Source organism: Nomia melanderi, chromosome 10, assembly GCF_051020985.1.
Source record: "Nomia melanderi isolate GNS246 chromosome 10, iyNomMela1, whole genome shotgun sequence".
NCBI lineage: Eukaryota > Metazoa > Arthropoda > Insecta > Hymenoptera > Halictidae > Nomia > Nomia melanderi.
This window is the reverse complement of record NC_135008.1, coordinates 11,714,354-11,736,030: the sequence shown is the minus strand read 5'-3', so window position 1 is coordinate 11,736,030 and position 21,677 is coordinate 11,714,354.

Below are 21,677 nucleotides of genomic sequence, written 5' to 3'. Positions count from 1 at the left end.
TTCAATTGGTTCCTGTACTTTCTGGTATCTTCGGCAACACTTTCATCGTCAACCTTCCCGCCGAGGGATTCAAGTAGACCTGTGGTAATCTCCTCCGATCGATCCAGACACACGCACACACACCCACACATACACACACGCACATATAGGTGTATGGACAGGTGTGACGTACTGAAAAGCTTCTACGTCTCGTTTGCGCTTCTTTATTGTTATTCCTTTACGCCTCGAAGGCATTGAAAGCGAAATCGAAACATAGATAAAAATTTTCAGATGATGTCAATGTACAATTAAGAGCAAGTTTCTTAGGGAAGTGACAAGAATTTTTCAATTGACCACCACAGTGTAAAATGGGTCAACAAAAATGTTTACGAGAATTGCAAGTCCTTCACGCACCATTTGGTAGTAAATCATTTCCTACTTCTATAAAAGACACGTCGTGACGTGCCATGATAGTAGGATGAGAAATTCGCTGTTGGATGAAATATAGATAAAAATTTTTAAATATCTACAATATGTACATAGAAGGGTTTTCGTTAGTACACTAAAACGGATGCTTAGAAGATAAACATTAGGTAATCTTTATTCGTACAAATATACTTTGAATTCTAAAATTGAATATTGTCCATGATAAGTCTCAGTATACAAAATAAAATTTGAATAATTTCAATGTATTAGGTCTACGGATATTATAGAATTGACAAAATTGAAACGTAATCCGTGTATTCAAAAATGTAGTAATGGTGTTAATAAGTTTAGCTTACCTATCTGTTATCTATTATACATATGTATAAAACTAATAATATAAAGCTAGTAATATGTTTGGATTTTTAGAAGAACCGAAAAAGGAGTGAAAAGTCTCTGTCTTTTATTTATTCGAGCTTCAATACTTTAATTAGTTAAACACTCTATCATCCGTTCAGTTTGTGAAAGGAATAAATCACGTATCAATCTTCCCAATTCGTCAACAGCTATTTAATTAAACATAAAGTAATTAAAGAAGTTGAGGCAGATACGAGTGCATCCTCATTAGTGGACAGAAATAGTATAAACAAATCAATACGATGACGCAAAAGAATTATTTCAATGCATAAAATATTATACGACCTTAATTTTGTATGTATCCCTGTGGCACTTATAAATTATTAATAATCTGTCCATGTATATATTAAAGAGAAATTAATGAAGTCCCATGATACTTCCTGGATCTTATTAATTTGTAGATCAATTAAAAATCTTATCACATAGTACTGCACTTTTTTCGCACTGTCTTGAGAACTAGACTGTGTGAAACAATTTTTTTTAAATTATGTACTTTCGAACCGAAAAATTAATTACATACAAAAATTGTAAAGAAAGTTGTTCTTTACAATTAGAAGTATTTTATATAAAAAAAACATGCAGAACTTCGCAATAAGAGTACTTTACGAAAAATAAATCGAATTCATTCCTTTATTTCGACAAAAGTCAGTATGAACTCAGATAAGAGTATTCTAATAATTTTTCTAATATAAAATAAAAAATTTGAAATTCGACATTATAGCAAGTGTGATAGTGCTGGTGTTAAACGAACGACGAATGAAGTAGTTTCACATAGGTATATTTCATACAAACACAAGGTTCTTTTGTTAAACATGAAACGTGAGAGACATTTTTGACCTGGAATTCTCAAACCTTTTCTGGTAATAAAAATGTATCGTTCGCCTACGTTTGGCAGTTATTCCGTCAGAGAATCCTGGTTTACAACCTTCACGTGACAAGCCAATGGTCGAAATAAAATACAGATAAACGAACAGGGTTTTCAGCCACAACAATTCTCAAAAGTCAAAACAGACAAAAGAAACAATAATTGAAAATTACATATTTGGAAATATACTTTTCTGTGACTCTATTTTTTTGATTAGAGTAATGATAACCTTGATGAACAATCGTATATAAATGATTAACGAATAGAAAGAAAATTTACATTTTAATGAATAATAGAATATTTAAAAAAGGCCAATTTCTATATTAAGGAACAATAATAGAATAACGTAAAACATCCGTATCACTGTTAAAAAGTTTTTTTAACTCCTTGCCCTATGGTTTACTTCTTAACTATAATCAATACAGCTACTTTATTCTTAATAATTTACTAGGAAGAAAACAATTTTTACGTTTATTCTATGTCCATGCACAATTCAAAAGTTAACGAGTTACAATAGAAAAGTAATATTTAATTTATAAGTAAAATAAATAAATAACACTTAGCTTTCTCGAATTCAGTTTAAAATTTTCGTCGCGAGTCTGACATGACATTGTAGGTCAAGGGGTTAACGAGCTCCGTAAGTATGGTATTTAAGTAAAATTAATCGAATTTTCCTGTGGCATTGAACATGTCGAAAAAGAAAATTACCTGAACTTTGATTTTCGAATGTGAGACTGTGATGTCGTCCCTTAAGCAGGTTTTAAAGCTAAATCGATGGGAATGCAAAAACGTTCCTGCGGTCCTTAATTCATTCTTCGCGCAGTTATCTTTCTCTCACGGGTCTGACGTGGACTGATAGATGAAGCTTTTTGTGAATTGGATTGCTTCCCAAGAATCCCGTTTTCGTACAATATCTATCTAAGAAGTATGTAGAAGCTCATGTATCACGCTTTTTTTAGTTTAATCAAAATGTCGAACGCTTTTTACTGGTGAAGGAGCATCATAAGAAATACGTAGCGTTCAATGTTTGAATCTGGTGAGAAACAAACATGAACTATTGAGGTGATAGATATTATTTAACCTTATCTACCATAATGTTTTATGTTATAATATTTGACCATACATTTTTTTCACTCACGGTACCTAGTCAACAAGTTATTACATAATACTTTTCGTAGTAATAATTATTTTTTACTCTTCATAAACATAAGGTAATTTATGGTATTTTCAAGTGAGAAATAAATCTTTGGTTTACTAATCATAATATGGCGACTGTGGAAATTTATAGAAATTCATATTTTAATAAACTACATACAAGAAATAAGTATATATTTTCGAAATGAAATTTCACAGCAAAAAACAATTAGCTAAATGTTAATTAATTGACTTGAAATTGAATTTATATGTTACAAAGTTACCAGACATATTGTATATTAACAGGTTCAATAAAAAAGTAAATAATATCGATTAGTATTATATATTTCGTACATTTGTTTATTTACTTTTTTATTACTTTGCCACGCATAAATATATAGTGTGTCATGTAAATCGAATTTTTCTGAACCATAAAGATATATCCTCCTTAACTGAATTATAAAGTGATTGTTAGAATTTCAAACTTCAAAATTCTTCGAACCATACCTCATAGCAGCGTATGCTTGGCAATCCATCTTTGAAGTAACGTGACAATACTGTGTACCTGTATTCAACGTTCAATAATTCAGCTCCTACGATATATCGAGGCCATTCTTCATCCCCAATATATTTACGCTTATCTAAAATTATGACAAAAATCGATATCGTGTATTGTGTTACAGTTTCATCACTGATGGTGTTCGAAATTTATCACATTGTTCCAAACAAAATATAGTATTAGTATTTGTCGATAATCTAACACATACTTTCATAATTTACAATTTAGTAGATTTTTCATTCGTCAGTAATCAGAATGAGTAACGTCACATGAAAATATTATGAACGTAATGAAGATTAAATATCTATCACAATGAGTAATGAAATTTGTTACATCAGTTTAATAAACAAAAATAATGTAAAACTTCTATTAATATCATTATGCAAACCGTTTAGCAACAGTATAGAATGAGTAAATTTAGGATACAGAAATTGTTTGGAGCCAGTGTAAACTGCTTTGCTACTGTAACTAATCTTAACTTTGTAAAATCACTGAGCGTAACTGACAGGTAACTGTGAACCAGGGGCGTCACACAATAGACTTTGATAAGTGTGCTTAGGTTCACAAATATCTAGTTCCATACAAAACCCCAGCATTATAATTATGAAAATATATTTGGAGGTGCGAGAAATTACACGATTTATAACATAACTAGCATAAGTATCAAATCAATAATGTCTACTTTTTATGAATGTATACAAATATAGTGATAACGTCCAAATAAGACGATATCTTATCCGCTTGAACGCTTCGATTGAAGTAATCTCCAAATCCCGTTATGACGAGATCGATCCCCTTCCCCGAAGAATTGTTGTTTCTCCTGGGAAAATCGACAAGATCTCAACTGCTTCTCGCCACTCCTACACCTGGAAACCATCCCCATGTGGTAGTGCACCCCTTGACGTACAATTTTCTTCGTGATTAAGTTCGTTTGATTTTACCATCAATAATTCGCGAATAAACAGACAAATTCTTAATGTAACTGGAAATTAATTTTCAATATAGAAACATTGAAAATAGCAGAATAACTGTTCGCTTCTCTCTATGTATAACAGATAACACCTTCATTAAATCGTTCTAAAAATCTTCACCAAGAGTCTCACTCGTTTTTATACAATAAGGGATTAACAATCTTCGCCTACTATGTTATCGAGTCTCAGTTTATTCAATTAAAAAATAAAAATTTGCTTGAAATGCAACAGAAATAATTTAAATAGTCTCAGTGTTAGTTAATCGTGTTTACTTTATATTTACGAATTATATTATACTAAGTTTTTATCTTAGTCCATACTTGTTAGCAAACCCCTTTCGTAGGATAAATAAATAATAACTTATTAAAAGTGACGTAACTATTACTAATAAATCAAAGAAAAATTTGTCTTTATAATTAAGTATTTCGGAAATATACACGTCTGACAGCACTAATGTTCGCTATAACATTTACATAAACGAGCCCCTTTGCGACCAAAGACACTTAATTACGAACGTCGAAACTAATCAGCGAGAATAGGGCTGTGTGTAAACCCGTCAGCCATGGATTTAATTAACAGTTCGTTAATTTCAATCACCACATTCACTTCGACGGTATTACTGCAACACTGCAGCTACTACTACATTCGCATTAATAATAATAACAGTACCTTGAAATTTATTCACGTTCTTAGAAAATTAATAAACGAAACAAAGGTAATCATCTGTAGGATTCTGCGTCCTGGTCAAGTTTTCAGTAAACGCAATATCCTGTGACCTCATTTCTGTAGGAGCGAAACAATGAATTAGTATAGTTAATGGGAAATAAATTACCCCAATTTTCTTGTAATTAAAATCTTTGCTTTCAGATGAAATCTTTTTACGTTGATTAAGTTTTATATAAATCCCGCAAGTATATCCCACACAACTTTAAACTAAAGATAATAGTATTCTCTGTTTACCTTTATTTTATACTGCAGTAATAATAAGATACTTCATTTTAGAAACTATTTAAAATTAGGATAATTAATAAAAAGTAAAAATTACTTTGAGAAAAAACTTCCGAATTAAACTAAGCATAAAATAACTTGGTCATCTATATGAAATATGTTAGTCGAACGTAATCGTGATAATTATAAATCACTTAATTATAATGAATAATCGAGCATACACTCAAAATGGTCACGAATTATATCGTAAATATGTGTACAAAGAATACATAACACCCATTTTAAAGTCTGATGCAATAGTAATTGCTAATAATGGAATATAAGTCAAGCATCTCCTGTCCTTACAGGTGGTGAATAACACTGTGGAACAAATTTTGACCTATGTTACTTTTTGCAAAAACCACTATGTGATTATTATAGAGTTCCTTACCCTACATATGAATCCGAAAACCAAATTGCTGGGTCAGGTCCAGTTTTCGAAAAAAATGGGGTTTTGTAAAACGGTCGAATTTTTCAAAAAACCAAGTGTTACGTGGAAACAAAAAACGATAGGCAGTTAAAATTTGTCGGAAAAAATAAAGGAGACTTGCCCGATCACGTAGCTGTAAAAATTTTGAATTTTGCGTATCATTAAACGTTTGTAAACGATGATCAAAATTTAAAAAAGGGTAGATGCGTGTACTTTGTATGCACTTCTGTAAAATTTATTCCACAATGTAATTATCAGTTACGAAGTAATGTTGTGAATAATAAATATTATACATAATTTGACATACATAGCATCAAACAGTTAATATCAATTACAAATTACAACTTGCTGTTTACTTATCATCATAGTGAAATGAATATTGCAAGAGCAAACATATTATAAGCTGTAAAGGTAAAATTCATTATTTTACAATACCTGTTTAACAATCAATTAGAATATATAGTAACGAGAAAATTCTCACAGAAATTGATAAAAAGTGGTACAACTGTTTTAAAAGTAAAGTATTTAATAAACTGCACTCCCAACAAGAATGAGATTGATGAACTGTAGTAGAATCATTTCTTAATATTTGATCAATAACTCAATAATAAACAAAACATTAATAAATACATAAATAGATACACGAAACGAACACAAGTTGAAAGTTAACAAAATTTCTTAAAATACTGAATATATCAGACTGTTCTACTTTTACTATTATACATTATAATATCACAATATAGTAAAATTATAATAAAATATATTATGTATTTATGATAATAATTACCATTCTATAATATATATCGTGTACATATTATATAACATGTACCATACAGATATTATACATTATTTTTCAGTTTCAGTATTTAGAATCGCTCATGGAGTATCTCAAGCATTCAATCTATACCTTTAATTGCTAAGAAAAATCGAAACCGTCTAAGGACGTGACAGGCCGGATAAACAGCACCGTCGCGTCTCCTCTTAATCGGTTCATTCAGCTAAGGCACTTGAAAACTCACTTGACTCTTCTGGTAGTAAAGAATTTTGCCTTCTCGTATTTTCTTTGTCGATGTGAATTATTTAACTAATTCAACGCAACTAGATCGAATCTAATCATCATACTTACAAAAATTAATTAAAACTTGTCCCAGAGATAAGTTGTTACTACTTAAATTTTTGTAAATTTCGTGTATTAAGTTTCCACTGTTTCTATTGTTATTCCTAATCTCTTGAACGTTTAGTACAAATTAATTTGCATCTTTTAGTAGACGAGTACCGAGTAAATATTACCCCACTAATTATATTTAAAGTCATGCAATTGAACTGCAATGGGGTTAATAAGAATGCTACCTCCAGATTATCTTAAGTCGGTCGATCTGGAAGACAATCTAGTTAGGTAGCTGCAGAATATTTCTTGGTTTTGCATATATGCAAACGAATTGCATCGTTGATTATTCAACGAATTCTTCCGTTTAACCTCAAATATTAAGTAGAAAACGGTTCATGGATTAATTCATCTGACGACACAAGAATTTATTTCAAATTACGTATTACAAAATCAGAATGTAAAGAACTTGGTTTTGTCAATTTATTAGGTATTCCTTAAGAACAATCACCTTGACAATTCCATTCATTAATTGATATTAAAAGAAAATATATATTATTTTTAAATAATCTTAAGAAACGAATTGTTCAGTGCTTATAAAACATCATCAAATGCTCTGTGCTGTATAATTCTATTATTTTATTTTATATCAATTATGAAGTACGATACAAATATTATATTACTATCTGATTATTAGATAAGCAAATGTTTTATCCTTTAATATTACATTCACAACTCATTCTATTCATCCAACTATCAAATTTGATAGCGTATGCAGCTCGTACGTATGGACAACACTTAATAATATATCTACTTCGTTTTTCTCGTTTAATAATAAACAGATGACCAACAATCTCTTTAACGTGTCATAACTCTCTACCTTTCCCTCTCATATTGAAGATTCCAGAAGTCCGATTACTAAATACCTTTCTGCGAAGCTCTGGTGCTCACCCTCGTTTACCAACGTTTTCGACGCTCCCTATCCTTCGCACCATTCTAGCTGGCTCCCTTTCAACGCCCTATGCTCCTTTGTCCCTTCGCTGGCTGTTCTATGTCGCGATATTGGAGTTTAGCTAACCTAGGAAAGTGCCGGTCGAACGGTACTGTCGGAATTCCGAAGGATGAGGAAGGACATCGGGATAATGTCGTTTAAAGGCATAGGCTCACTCCATTAAAATGCCAGTCGGTCTTGGTAAATCTCATCGCCTCTTCATTTTCAATCTCGTGTAAGTGTAGTCGATATCCAATCCATAGTAACTAACTGTCCACTTATATCTGAAGCAAAATTCCAGGATGTTTGATCCGTGTACGGGTGGCCCCATCGTTAAACTCCAATTTAATCCGCACGATGCCATCTTGTACGAACCGCGACGAGATATTTCTGTCCCCTTAATTTCCGTGGACGTTACTTCCAACAAATCACATGCAACTCGAGTATACTTTACGACTAAAATAAAAATAATGTGAATAAAAACTATTTGGGAAAAAAACTTCTGAGAAACGTGAATACGAAAAGTGACACAATAAATAAAGTAAATTTATCGGACTAGTGCATTAAATTGTTTGCGGATAGTTTTTCCTATTAAAGAAACTTTTCTTTAAAAAAAAACTGTTTAAATATTAAGATTACGATTTTGACTGTTACATTAATACTTTAATTAATGGAAAAAAATTAAAAAATAATGAATCTAATTTAATTAAGGGAAAAAAATTGTTTAAACGAAAAAACATCTAAAATTGGATTTCTGATGATCTGTTATTTATAGGTTAATAGTAATAATAATAATAATAAAAGTTATGAATACAAGTATAAAAAAGTGAAGTACTGGAAATACTATTGAATTATGAGGGATGACTTCCGCTGTTAGAGAACTATTATTTTTCTCCCTTTACTTCTTTGTAGATAGTTAGTTTGAAACAGTGGAGCTCTCTGAACGAGCGGAATTATCTTTCATAACTGTTCAACTGTGGGCAATAAATTTGTTAAACCAGTATCTTACGAAAATAAGATCATATATTTGTTGTATGGTTTATATTTCCACAAACTGAAAGGTGCAGGTAAATAATGAAACTACGGTAATGAAGGTAATAACAGGTAAAATGGAAATAAAGGTAATAAGTATCATTTTTTACCCGAAAATATTTCATTCAAAAATAAATGTCAATACAATAAAGTGTTGTGAATATTACTGCGGTTAACATCATATCTGGAGTCATTTTCATTAAGAAAATTATGAAATATTTATTTTTCATTTATCAATTTCACGTTTTCGTTGAGGTTACAAAATTGTCATTGCTCAAATGTTATCTTTATTTTAATCGCTGTTGCATTCAGTGTTATGAAAATTGTATTCTGTGGATCCAAAAAGTGCCGTCTAAGAGAATATTATTTTCTAAAGTAATGTTAGAGTAATGTTCGCACATTATAAAGTAAAGTGGTATAAAATAAGTTTAAAAAGTCTTGCTCAATCCTTTTTTATACGGCAATGAATGTTATAGCCTATTTAAATATGTAAAAATTTAAAAAGACTATTTTCAAAATTAGTAAAAGTTTTTAATAAAAAATATTCGAAGAAATGTTTGGATTTTAATATAATACTTCAAGCCAATACACATAAATATAAAAGAATAATGAAATTAAAATTAGTTGTTTATTCTTAAGTAACATTTGATTATATATTATACATTTATTACACATTTATTATACATTCTCAGATTTGCAGTGTAAATTCGAAATGTACGTACAAAACTTTTGTAACCCGAGCGTTCTCTAATCTGACCTTTCTACTTCATTGATAGAATTCACAACACAACCACGACACTTGAAAGGAACATTATTTCGATCCGAGCTGACCAATTTCCTGTTCGATGAACGTGTCTCGTTCCTGGACTGAATCGCTTCAGAAACTGGGTCTTATTATATAACCCTGGATCAATAAAATACATCTGATTGAAGAAATGCATGAGTGTAAATAATATTTCTTTAAAAGAAGAAAGATGTAGTACAGGGAATATTAAGTTAGTAATAAGTACAAAGTTGATTTTCCTAATATAATACAAATTTTCTTGTAACTGGATTCGTCTCTGAAAATACCAACATTTTAAACTTTAAACGTATTTAGAAAGTTAAGTAGCATTTACTATGCTGCATTTATTGACAATCTTGATAAATAATTACATTTTGATATCACCGTTCACTATTCGGTTCGATAACTCGATAGCAAATAAGTAACAGTGAATACATTAACAAATACACAATTTATAAAAGTTAAATATACATTCCAATATAACATGTTTATGTTAAAAGAGCAAATGCCGAGATAGATAGTAAATAAACTAAGGATAGTATACAATTACAGCACTTACAGATATATAATATTAATCGAAACATATATAACAACAAAATTAAATAGAGTTTACATTTTGTGTTTAAATTATCAAATCATTTAATTAAGGAAGAAAATATGATTAAGAGAGTATGACCAATTGATTACTGTAATTCAAATATTATTCCAGAAATTATTTTCAATATGTTTCTCTTATCTTGAGTAATATTATTTGTTTTCAACGGCGTTCTTTACAGTTTCAATTTATCTGTGCATTATGGAGTACTATATTTCTTTATCGATAAATCAAATAAAATAGGAAGGACACAAGAATGGAACAAAAGTCCAGAATAGAGCTCAGCTGGAAGTCGGGAATGAAAACCGATAGGGTGAAAGTAAGATAGATAGAAATGGCGGAGAGATATAAGGGGGATGCGCATACATCTCTCCAGACGTGAGAAAATTCTAGGGACGTTTATCACTTTCGCTTGCGGATGAACGCCTATAAATATTTCCCGATATTGCGAATAATGAAAGGTCGCTGTGCAACGGTCACACGACCCGAATCGGACTAATGAAAAATTTTTTACTCGCCGCTGGGAACGATAAACTAATGGTCCCATTCTTAATTATAAAAGCTTATCCAGTGAAATCAGATCGACAGATCTTTGAAGATAGAATATATCAAAACTAGGAAGATTAAAAAATAAATGCATATAGTGACATCAGAAACTATTTAAAAAGTATTACAAAGGCCATTACAAAGACCATAATTTTTAGAAGTTTCGTTGATTTTGGAAAATTGTTTTTAGAGTATTTACTAAGTAAAAATATATTACTGGGAATATATTATCTGGTAGGAAGATTGAAACATAAAATTAGAAATATTGTACATAATAAAATGAAAGTTTTGTGCAAAATATTCTATAATAACTTTTCACTCTTCTGTAGACATGAAATTGTATATAAATAACACATAACATATGAAAAACGTATAAAAATTGTTATAAAAATGGACTGTTCCTCGATTGAACTTCCCGTGTATGAATTGTACACAAAAAGAGAATAAAATTATAAAAATGCCTGTGAATTATTCATAACGGTAGAGTCATCCGTTAATATTTAAAATAGGAAAAACCGGGCGATTAATAAACATCGTGGCTGTCGCTTGTAAAATGTGAAAACTGCTAGTATCGCGTGAATAATAATAATAAATCACTTTTCCAATCTCCGGCGCAGCGCGGTGGATAATTTACAAGTGAAATCCGATGGTTGGTTGCATCGGTCACGCGTATCAATATCCAGGGGTCGGAAGGGAAATGATTCAATTCGTTTGCAGTTTATGCGAAGCGTTGCAATTAGGACGGACCACGCGTGTGGCTTGTTCGCGCAAAATCTTGTTTCTCTTAACCGTGTTCCAGCGATAATCGAAATAAATACTAATCTTGCTAAGGAATTGCCAACAACTTGATGTTAATAAAGGTGATGTAAATGGTTACTCTAACGTGAATTGTGAGCGCTTGGTTAGTTAATTGTTATTATTAATACGTTTATTTATACAAGTTCATTGTTATTATTAACACGTAGAATGCCGCGTGATTTCATAGAGAAAAATACACAAAATTCAAAACATGTAATCTTAAAACATTCGATTGAAATGCATTATTATTATTGTTGCACGTTGATCTAGCTGAATGTCAACGCATTAGGTAGAATTATTTATAATATAGAAATGTTTTCAAATAATTATCGTTTGATTGAGTGAATTATAGTAATTCGATTTGGTTGGGGGTCACCGGTGCTCCCTTTGACATTTAACGTGTTGAGAATAATTATTACCCAATTCACATAGGCGTTCCAGCGATTATAATTATTCGAAAATTTACATGAATAGCATAAATCATAGAATTTTTATGAATATGATTGTGAGGTCTAATTGGGTTCTATAAACTGAACTCTTTTTATTGCCAAGTGAATAATTGTGTAAGTGTTGTTAGTTCGTTATTCATGAAGTTATACTGTAATATATTTATTATTTAATAATATTAATAATAATATTTATTATTTCATAAATATTCAGAAAATTATTTCATTTTTTCAACGTGTAATTTCGGACAAAAAAGATTCAAGAGCTATGTAGATGCTTTCATTCGGATAATATTAAATGGAAAATTATTTGGACTTTAAATTAATTTCAATTAAAAGAATAAATTCCTTCATTTACGTACCTGTAATTTTAGGATAAAATATATCCACACTGTCTGTGTATAAGAGCAAGCTAATATTATAATATTGTATTAGGAAATGTAAATTATTCAGAAAGTTACAGACAAGCGTTATGCATAGGTCAAAAGCTAGACAGGACCAACCAAGCCGACAGGGTTTGTCGAGCTTACCAGGCTTACGGAACCATCGTCTTAAAATCGTGGAGAGTTAAAGGCTGTTAAGCCTTGAGGAATAGGCGATCGGTTCGGACGGTTCTTTCTCTGAGAAAGTTTACAGGTCTGTCCTTTCGAAATTCGGACTGCAACAACGAGACTTAACCTTTTGCGGTCAGAATTAATTTTTCCCAGTAATCCGGTTTGAATTAATTTTTAACTTTTATCAATTTATTATATACTTACAACTTTGTCTCAGTTTTGATAAAGTTACATGCAGGCTGAAGTATAAAATAAGCTGAAAAACAATTAAAGACATTTATTCATTGCTTTCAAGATAAATTAATTAACTGACGTGCAGAAATAATAAAAATAATTATAATTCTTAAATTTAAAAGCTATATCGAGCTACGCTTGACGTCGCACCTGCTGCAAGGAAATGTAAAATGACACGTTGGATTCGACGTTAGACCGTAAAGGGTTACCATTAAAACTACTCGTAGGAACAAATGCATGTAATCTGTGTGCAGTTATGTCTCAAGTGATATTGGAACGTGATTTGTCATTAACAATTACAATTTATTTAATCGATTAATATTCATGTAGAAATCAATCAATATTTTCACTTTAATGTGCATACTGTATTCGCATATAAAATGATTCAAACTGACGAATGCAATCTAAAACACTCTTGTAAAAATCTATAATGCTTTCAGACATAAATTAATGCAAGTGTAAATACAACAAAGCTCATGAGCATCTCGGATCAATAAACATAAGTATACTCGTGACCGATCAGCAAGGTATTAAATAATTTGAAAATTGATTTGCCACTATAAATCGTATCGTTTGTGTTCAATATGTTGCAAATTTTACGGTCGATGTAATGCGTCAATGATACGCTGTTCGCGTCAATACTTTCGGTATCGTACTATATTATTTATGATCCCGGAGCAGAATATTGATGTACCTCGTAAGTGGAAGCGTTGCTGACGTTATCGCTTGTCAATCAGGTACAACTTACCGCCACCGCCAATTAAAACTGCTGTAGAAATTATTCAAACAATTATATTCAAAATATTGATTGCACAATGTGTAAGGACTTCATTATTTGATAAACATATTAATGAAAGGATGTAACTAGTTATTTACATTCATATTTCTGTTACGAAATGATAGTGGACAAATTTGTTCATATCAATAGTTTCATATTTTATGTAAGACAATACAATTGTCAAAAGCAGGTTCAGTCATTTCAGAATTGTTGAAAAAATTACTTAGAAACGTAGATTTTCATTGAACGTTTTGTTTGTAACTATGTGAAATTATTCAAATTTTATTCAAGCATTTATCCATTTAAAACTATGCAGATGCATTCTACAATCTACGAGTGTCCCATTGTTCTATTGTATAACGCAGCTCGGTTTATGTTAGTAGTTCTGTAAATTGTATTTAGTATTTCTAATAAAAGGCACTTTATGATTTATAAACTTTTCTGTATTCAATTTTTATTATTGAAACTATCACAATTATTATTGTAGTAATTATAATTATTGTGAAAATCGTATGTGACCATAAATATTGTTACTTGCATAAGAAATTGTCACATTAAAGATCACTTATTGCTTGATTGAATTAATTGATAATATAGCGTAATATAAAAATCAATTTTATCAATTTTAAAAAAATTAAAAGCTTAGATAAATATTGGACAAAACTTGAAATTTCACTGCCTTGCATTCTAAATATTGATAATCATCTAACAGACTCATTAATGTCAAAATTATGTTTGCATAAATGTGCAATGCGGATTTCCATAAATTATGGAGTAATTTACACGGTCTACTCTTTACATTATAAGTAATCGATAACGAAACAAAATTCTTCTGCATTTTCTGCATAACAAATTTCTTTTACATTATGCTCGAAAAATTCAATCAATAAATAGAGTTCATTGCATGAGTTACTTCAACTCCTGTATGATTTTTTTCAACTCAAATGTTCCTGCTTATTTTATATTTGTCTTAGCTTTGTAGGCACAGCTATTATAAAGAAAACTGAAGTATTACAAATTCGTTTAAAATTTAGGGAAACAAGAAAATAATTTTGATTACTATGCGGTAGATTTAAAAAGTAATTTACAAAATCAGGTTTCACGCGAAGAGCACGTGTAAGTGAGACTCGTCATTTTCAAGGGGTTAAATATTGGGAGAAGGTAAATCTCGTTAAATTTACCCCCTTTATTCCGTAACCACTGTGTAATCATTTAGAGTACCATTGTACACAATATCAGTCATTCAAGCGATGTTCTGTTCGAGTATGATTACAGTTCTCATTTTCAGGACGGTAACATTATGCCATTGAAATTACAAAAGCCGAACTTGTACAGACCGAATTCATTGAAACTGAAGTGTGAATGCCACATAGGAACTTCCTCAAAACCAAGAATGTCCATCGTAATTATAGCATAATTCCAAACTAGTCGCTTTAATCCTATTTATACTGTAGACATATGGCTACATTTATAAAAGTTTTCTTTTGTCTTATTTATACATTTACCAGTGTTTATTTCAGTGGCGATATTTTCAATTGTAATATTCTCTTCTATCCAACAAATTTTCTAAATAAAATACTAAAAACATGAAACTAAAACAAACCATCGAGTTCTTAAATGTAATGTCATATCTTATAATTTTAAATAACAATATCTGTAAAATTCATTTCGTTTTCTTTATTAAAATTAAGGCTGTCACAAATAAACGAGATTTATAGCGAACGTGTCAACGCAAATTTTAGTATTTAAAACTTTTGAATAAACAAGTAGCACATATTTTCGGTTTTCGATTCGAAGGCAAATGGTCGAAAAATTCATTGAAACTGAGAAACGAATAAATGAATTTCATTGTTCGTTGTTCCAATAACATCCAATACCGAATTATATTAGATACAGAAAATTCAAATATGAGACAGAATGAATGATTAGCTCCAGTAGCTTGTTGCCAATAATCTTATGCGTAGAAAGTAAGGAAAGTTTTGTAAAGAACTTCCCGAAAATTCCATGAGATCTTTTATCTAGGTTATACCGGGAAGCGTGAACGTTCTATCAACTTTAAACTTCCTAATAAGGGAACGAAACACAGTTCGACCACGTAACAGGGTACTTTGAATACCATGCAAGTATAACAGCAACAGTGAACTCCTGATCTGATACAATCAAGTATTGAGAGTCCGTGCTTATCTGTCGAGGCAGTAACCTACAAGTTTTTGGCTTCACGATATTCACCGAGTAAAAATCGATGATCGCCGATGTTCGGTGGAGAACCTCGATAGGAATACCGCGCCCGGCAGAATCTCGGGAATTGCTCAACTCGAGCGTCGGACGACTAGCAATTAGGCGGATATGAAATTTCGATGCCATTATTGCTACTGAATTACTGGAATTTAGTTTCGCGTCCCTGTTCTATCTCCTTAATCAAATATCGTTGCTTGCCTGCACCTTTCAGAAAAGTACTCACCTGTTTATTTTTATTGTGTTATAAATTGAGTACCGAAAATGACATTATAGTATCACGGGAATTCATATAAAAATATTAATTAGCAAATAGTGTTTGTTTGAAGTGGATTACTGGAAATGGTAAATTTACCATTCTCGCTGCAGTTTATTAAAACTGTTCGTTTCTTATTTCAATGATTACATATGGCTGCGTGGAAATAATGTTACAATTAAGTAATGAAAGTAGTTCAGTCATAGAATATCTTCACACCATTTAGTAAAGGAACTCGAACACTTTGTATAATTGACTTTTATATAGTACCTAGAAAATGTACCTTAGAAGTACTAACTTTGAGTTAAGTTTCCTATAATGACGTGACTTTTTTGTTATTTCTGAGATTAACCAGTTAACCGCGTTCGACGAGTACACACTTTATTATTTGATTTTATTGCGCGCACAATGAGAGATTGCTCAAACTAAATTCTACAGTTAACTGGTTAACCCCTTCACCTATAATATCGTGTCAGACTCGTGACGAAAATTTCAAACTGAATTCGAGGAATCTAAGTGTTGTTTATATTTTTTAAATATAAATTAAATATTACTTTTCTATAGTTAATCGTTAACCTTTGAGGTAAACGAAAACATAGAAGAATAAGCATAAAAACTGTACTTTTTCCTAACGAATCATTAACGATGAAAGTGCTTAGTGTTTAGTGTTTCATTTCGTTTATTCTTTTCATTTGTTGCGAGAGAGACTATATCCTTAATTCAGTAACAGAGTAACAATCGAAGTAAGTATTGTAAACTCGTGCTGATTCGAAACAGCCGTGAACAGATTCAAAAGCGGAAAATCCTATCTTGGGATTTTCCCTTAAGCCTTTGCAACCGGTATATTCAGAATGGGTGTTAACAAATGTCAGAAACCGGCCTAGGAATATTCATGAATAGTAGATTTCTACCACTGACATTTTAGAAGAGGACACTTGAAAATCCAACTTTGTTGAAACGAGGAATACGAGATCACGCCGTTAGAAAGCAAAACGTCTACAAGCACAAGAAATTGGATTTTCAAGGAAACTGGATTAAATGTATTTCCTATTCCAATTACCTCATTTTTAATTGTGAATCAAGTGTAATTATTAAAGATACACATTATGCAGAAAACAACAGAGAACGTCGTGAATATTTTACACGTTGATTATTATTCTGTGAATGATTAATGGGAAACACATTAAGTATTTCATAAATGAATGGATTATATTTGCAATTGAAGTTTTCAATAAAAGAAGAATGGAAAGTAACACGTATAAATATGTGTATTCTAGTGGATACATACAGGGTATTCCATTTTAATTTATAAATGCAATTATCTCCGGAACCATTTGTTATTTCAGTAACGTTTCAAATGGGATTTTTTCTATTTCGAGAGAACAGTAATTACATCTATTTAGTTTATCTCTAAATAAACGCGTATAAGAGAGATGAAATTCGCTACTATTTTTTGAAACATAGTCGTGTAATTTGTTTTGCATCGATCGATACAGTATGCTATACGAAAAAGTCTCTACGAATAGTGTCAACCTAACATATGTAAATCGAAAACCCACCATAACAGGAAACAGAATTGCATTTGAAATATCCTTTTAACGCTAGATTTATAAGTATTTATTATAGTTAATATGTAATACTCATAAAAATTGTAGCGATAGATTTTTCTCTTCTTCTTTACACATTCATTATAGTATTCAAGTGAAACTATTTTTCAAATCATTTTGGATCTTTAAACCCTTGCCCTATGATTTATTTCTTAACTATGATCGATACAACTTCTTTATCATTAATAATTTATTACGAAAAGAAAAGATTCTTTATGCTTGTTCTATGGCTATATTTACTCCAAAAGATAACGATTGATAATAGAAAAATAATATTTAATTTATATTTCAAAAAAAAAATAAAACTTTTAAAGATTTCTCGAATTCAGTTTAAAACTTTCGTCGCGAGTCTAACACGATATTGTAGGTCAAGGCGTTAACACTTTGAAGACATCAACAATTGCGAAATCAGAAAACTGAAATCTATGATTCTGCAATAGTTCTAGTGTTAACACTAAAACTACCAGACGAGTCAAAATGACCGATTTCTGATTTCTTCTTCTTGCAATTATTAAAAAGTTAACAGATATTTTTCTGAGATATTATTAAAGAAACTGATTTAACAGTACACAAACTGAATTGTAAATAAATTAAAGTTTCAATAGATACACTCGTGGAGTTTCTATAGAGGATTTTCAAAAAGTCAATTTAACTGCTCGGTAGTTTTAGTGTTAAGTAACGAGTAGCTTCGAAAATAATTTTATTTATAGATTAAAAGAGGATAGCTTACATAAATCTATCAACCACATAGAGTTGTTCATCTTTCTAAAATATTGTGTTCCCATGATACAGTTACGATAAGCTTAAACTTTCAGCAACCGCGTTGTTTGTTAGATAGCCACAGCTCCAAGCAACAAATTGTGGAGCTAACTATGTAAGAGATGTTGCGAAGAGAGAAAAACGAAGAGGAAAAGAACGTTTCGTCCTGGACCTGCTATTGGACTCATCAATAAGACAACCCAGCGGTGGAGATAATCGATAATCGATTGAGGAAGGTCTGTAGACGAATCGATAAAGGATCGGGCAGCTGGGGGAAAGGTATGTATCGACTCAGAGCTGTAATAGTAGCAATTACAGAATGTGCTAACAGTGAAGTAGACGTTCGGAATCTGCAATCTTTATCTCTATCTTGCGATTACCGTATGCTACATTGTACTATAATTCCATAGTTAAAAGTATAAAATTGTATTAGAATTTTATTAAAATTGTTACAATAGATGATATTGTTAAAATTGAATTTAAAAGATTTGAGGAATTCCTTTTTCTATGAACATTTACTACGATGAAAATGATCGGTGTCACTGTTAATATAGATAAGATTGATCTGTAAATATTGACCTACGCGATGCATCGATATTTCCTGTTTACTGTGTAAACTTCAGCTTGTTTTATTTAATTTTAATCGCTACGCAATTCTTTCTGTTGACTTATAAATATTGAGGTTGAAATGAAAAATATCTAAAATATTATGAAATGTGCACTTATTATAATTAAGCAACGAATGATTATTCGATAACTTAATTCTGGTATGTACTTATTTCTTAATTATTTGCAAATAAATAGGTAGTAATAATGATAACAAAAACAATAACGAGCAAATAATAATGTAACAAGATGCAAGTATATATATGAAAACTTTACTGAAGTACAAAATCATTAACGCTTTCAAACAATGTTATTAATGCTTATCTAATAAAAATTTCACTTTAAAGTTACAGTTTAATCTAGTAGTTTAATAAAATTACAGTCTGAAGCTACACTGATTCAAGTTCAAAGCAATTAAAAGTATAACAATTAATTCTGGTTGATATTGTTTTCACTGTTAAAGTGAAAAGGATTCAATTTTTTACTGTAATAACGTCGAGTAAAAGAACTTTACTGACTGAGGCATTATTTTCAAGATAGAATGATCGGTGTAGTTTGAACGTATTGACTCGCTTTTAAACAGAGCAAGATAAGTTTCTCTTCACACAAATGCTACAAATGCAATTTCAGGCGTTGAATGCAATACTTACCTACATCGATAGAATGTTAAGCGTATTTCAGGTCACCAGATCTAAGTTATTCCCTAATGGATTGAATTCCCGTCGTATTTACGGGCGAACAATTGTCGTGCGAAAAATTTTCATGCGAGAAACAGGAAAACCTGGCAGAACTGCAAAAACATTCAAACTGACTTCATAAGCGCGCTGCAATTACCGTCGGATCGCAGAGTAAGGTGTTTTTCCGTGAAAGAGAACTAGTAAAAAGACAGCTCTCGCCTTCATTTAGTAAATTGCTCGCTGTAAAGGAAAAAACTTCGCGCTTTAAACACTGGCGAATAATTAAGCCTTATTTCAAACTACTGCCACGAGAAAACAATGCTAGGTATTGTAGATGATGCACGTCGGATTTTATAAGTGTCTCTTACAATCATTTTTCAACGTGCACACAATTTCGTTCGAATACATCGCAATTAAGAAGGAAGTTTAAAGCCAGAACGATATACGAAACCTTCGTCATAATTGCTGTAGTTCACAACTCCGCTGTTGATAATAGATACACAAAGAAAGTTTACATACCACTACTTCTTTTTCCTTGTTTAACAATGAATCAGCGAGTACTTAGTTCCTTACAAATACTTATGATTGTCTTTGTTCCCTTTTTCTGAGATCGAATTGTTTTAATTATATATTAATTCTGTATGGAACTAGAAAATTAAGATGTTTAAATGTGATTTAACATCAACAAATGCAAATTGATGATTCTCAATCACAGTAAATGAAAGATAATCTAAACAACATATTTCTTTGTTTCAAATGAACGGTAAAATGTTCATGATAATACAACTTCAAAAAGTGTAGCAAAACTTTTCACCAATATAATATTTCAAATAAGCATTATTTTAAATCCTTTTTCCTCGTAAAATAATGGTCTACTAAAATTTATTTGCCAGTAAATATTATTGACAAACTACGTGCTACATTACTTATCGTGAATTATCGTTCGATCTGAAATAATTTGGTCATTGTTCTTCTTTATTCTCCTTGCCTTTCGATATCCAGTTACATGATATGAGTTGAATCACGCACCCACACTTACATAATATCGTTTATCAATAAAAGTAATAGTACACGTAATAAAAAGTTCGATTGAATTTTCCCGGCGAACTATAAATATGATCTTATCAAAAACTTTTATTATGTTTGTTTGAAATGCAATAACCGTAAAACTGATATTGTTCTTTCAAATCAAGTATGTACAACTGTGAAAAGTGATAGCATTATATACACAAAAATCTGACAATATGATAAAAATGTAGCTTGTTTATTTTGAATAAAACTATTTTTTAAAATACATGCAATTCGATGTCAGAATTGATTAGCTTCAACACTACAAATACTCAAACATAAAATACAACTATTATAAATATAACGTAGACGATAAAATATTCTTTTCCGTTCTGGATGAATGTGCAATTACGAATTTCAACAAGGAGTTTCAACAAGAGTCATCACTGTGCCTAAATTTCCATAACGAAGGAGAGTTAAATAATTAAAATCTAGGCAACCCAGTCCTTATACAGCATGTTGTGTTATTTATGTCGCTGTTCGGCTACCTCACAAAGCTATTACTGGACGATGGAGAATTAATATCCACATGTAGAAATACGTATTGCGTTTGTCATTTGTATTTTTCATCTAAAATTCTCATTTAATTAGATTTACTGACAGAAGTGTTTATGTAAAAATCTTTAACGAATAGTATACTTTGATGAAGACTTCCACGAATTCAAAAACCGATACTTCCAGCAACAATAATAGATGGAAATTGAATTATTTCGTTACACGGTTCGATTTCCGTCACCTGTAAAAACCGCTGTCAAAGAAATGATGGATCTTCGCCTATCTAGACTCATTTTTCATCGAACTTTCTCCGAATAATACATCATTGGCCCTCGGAAATTAATCA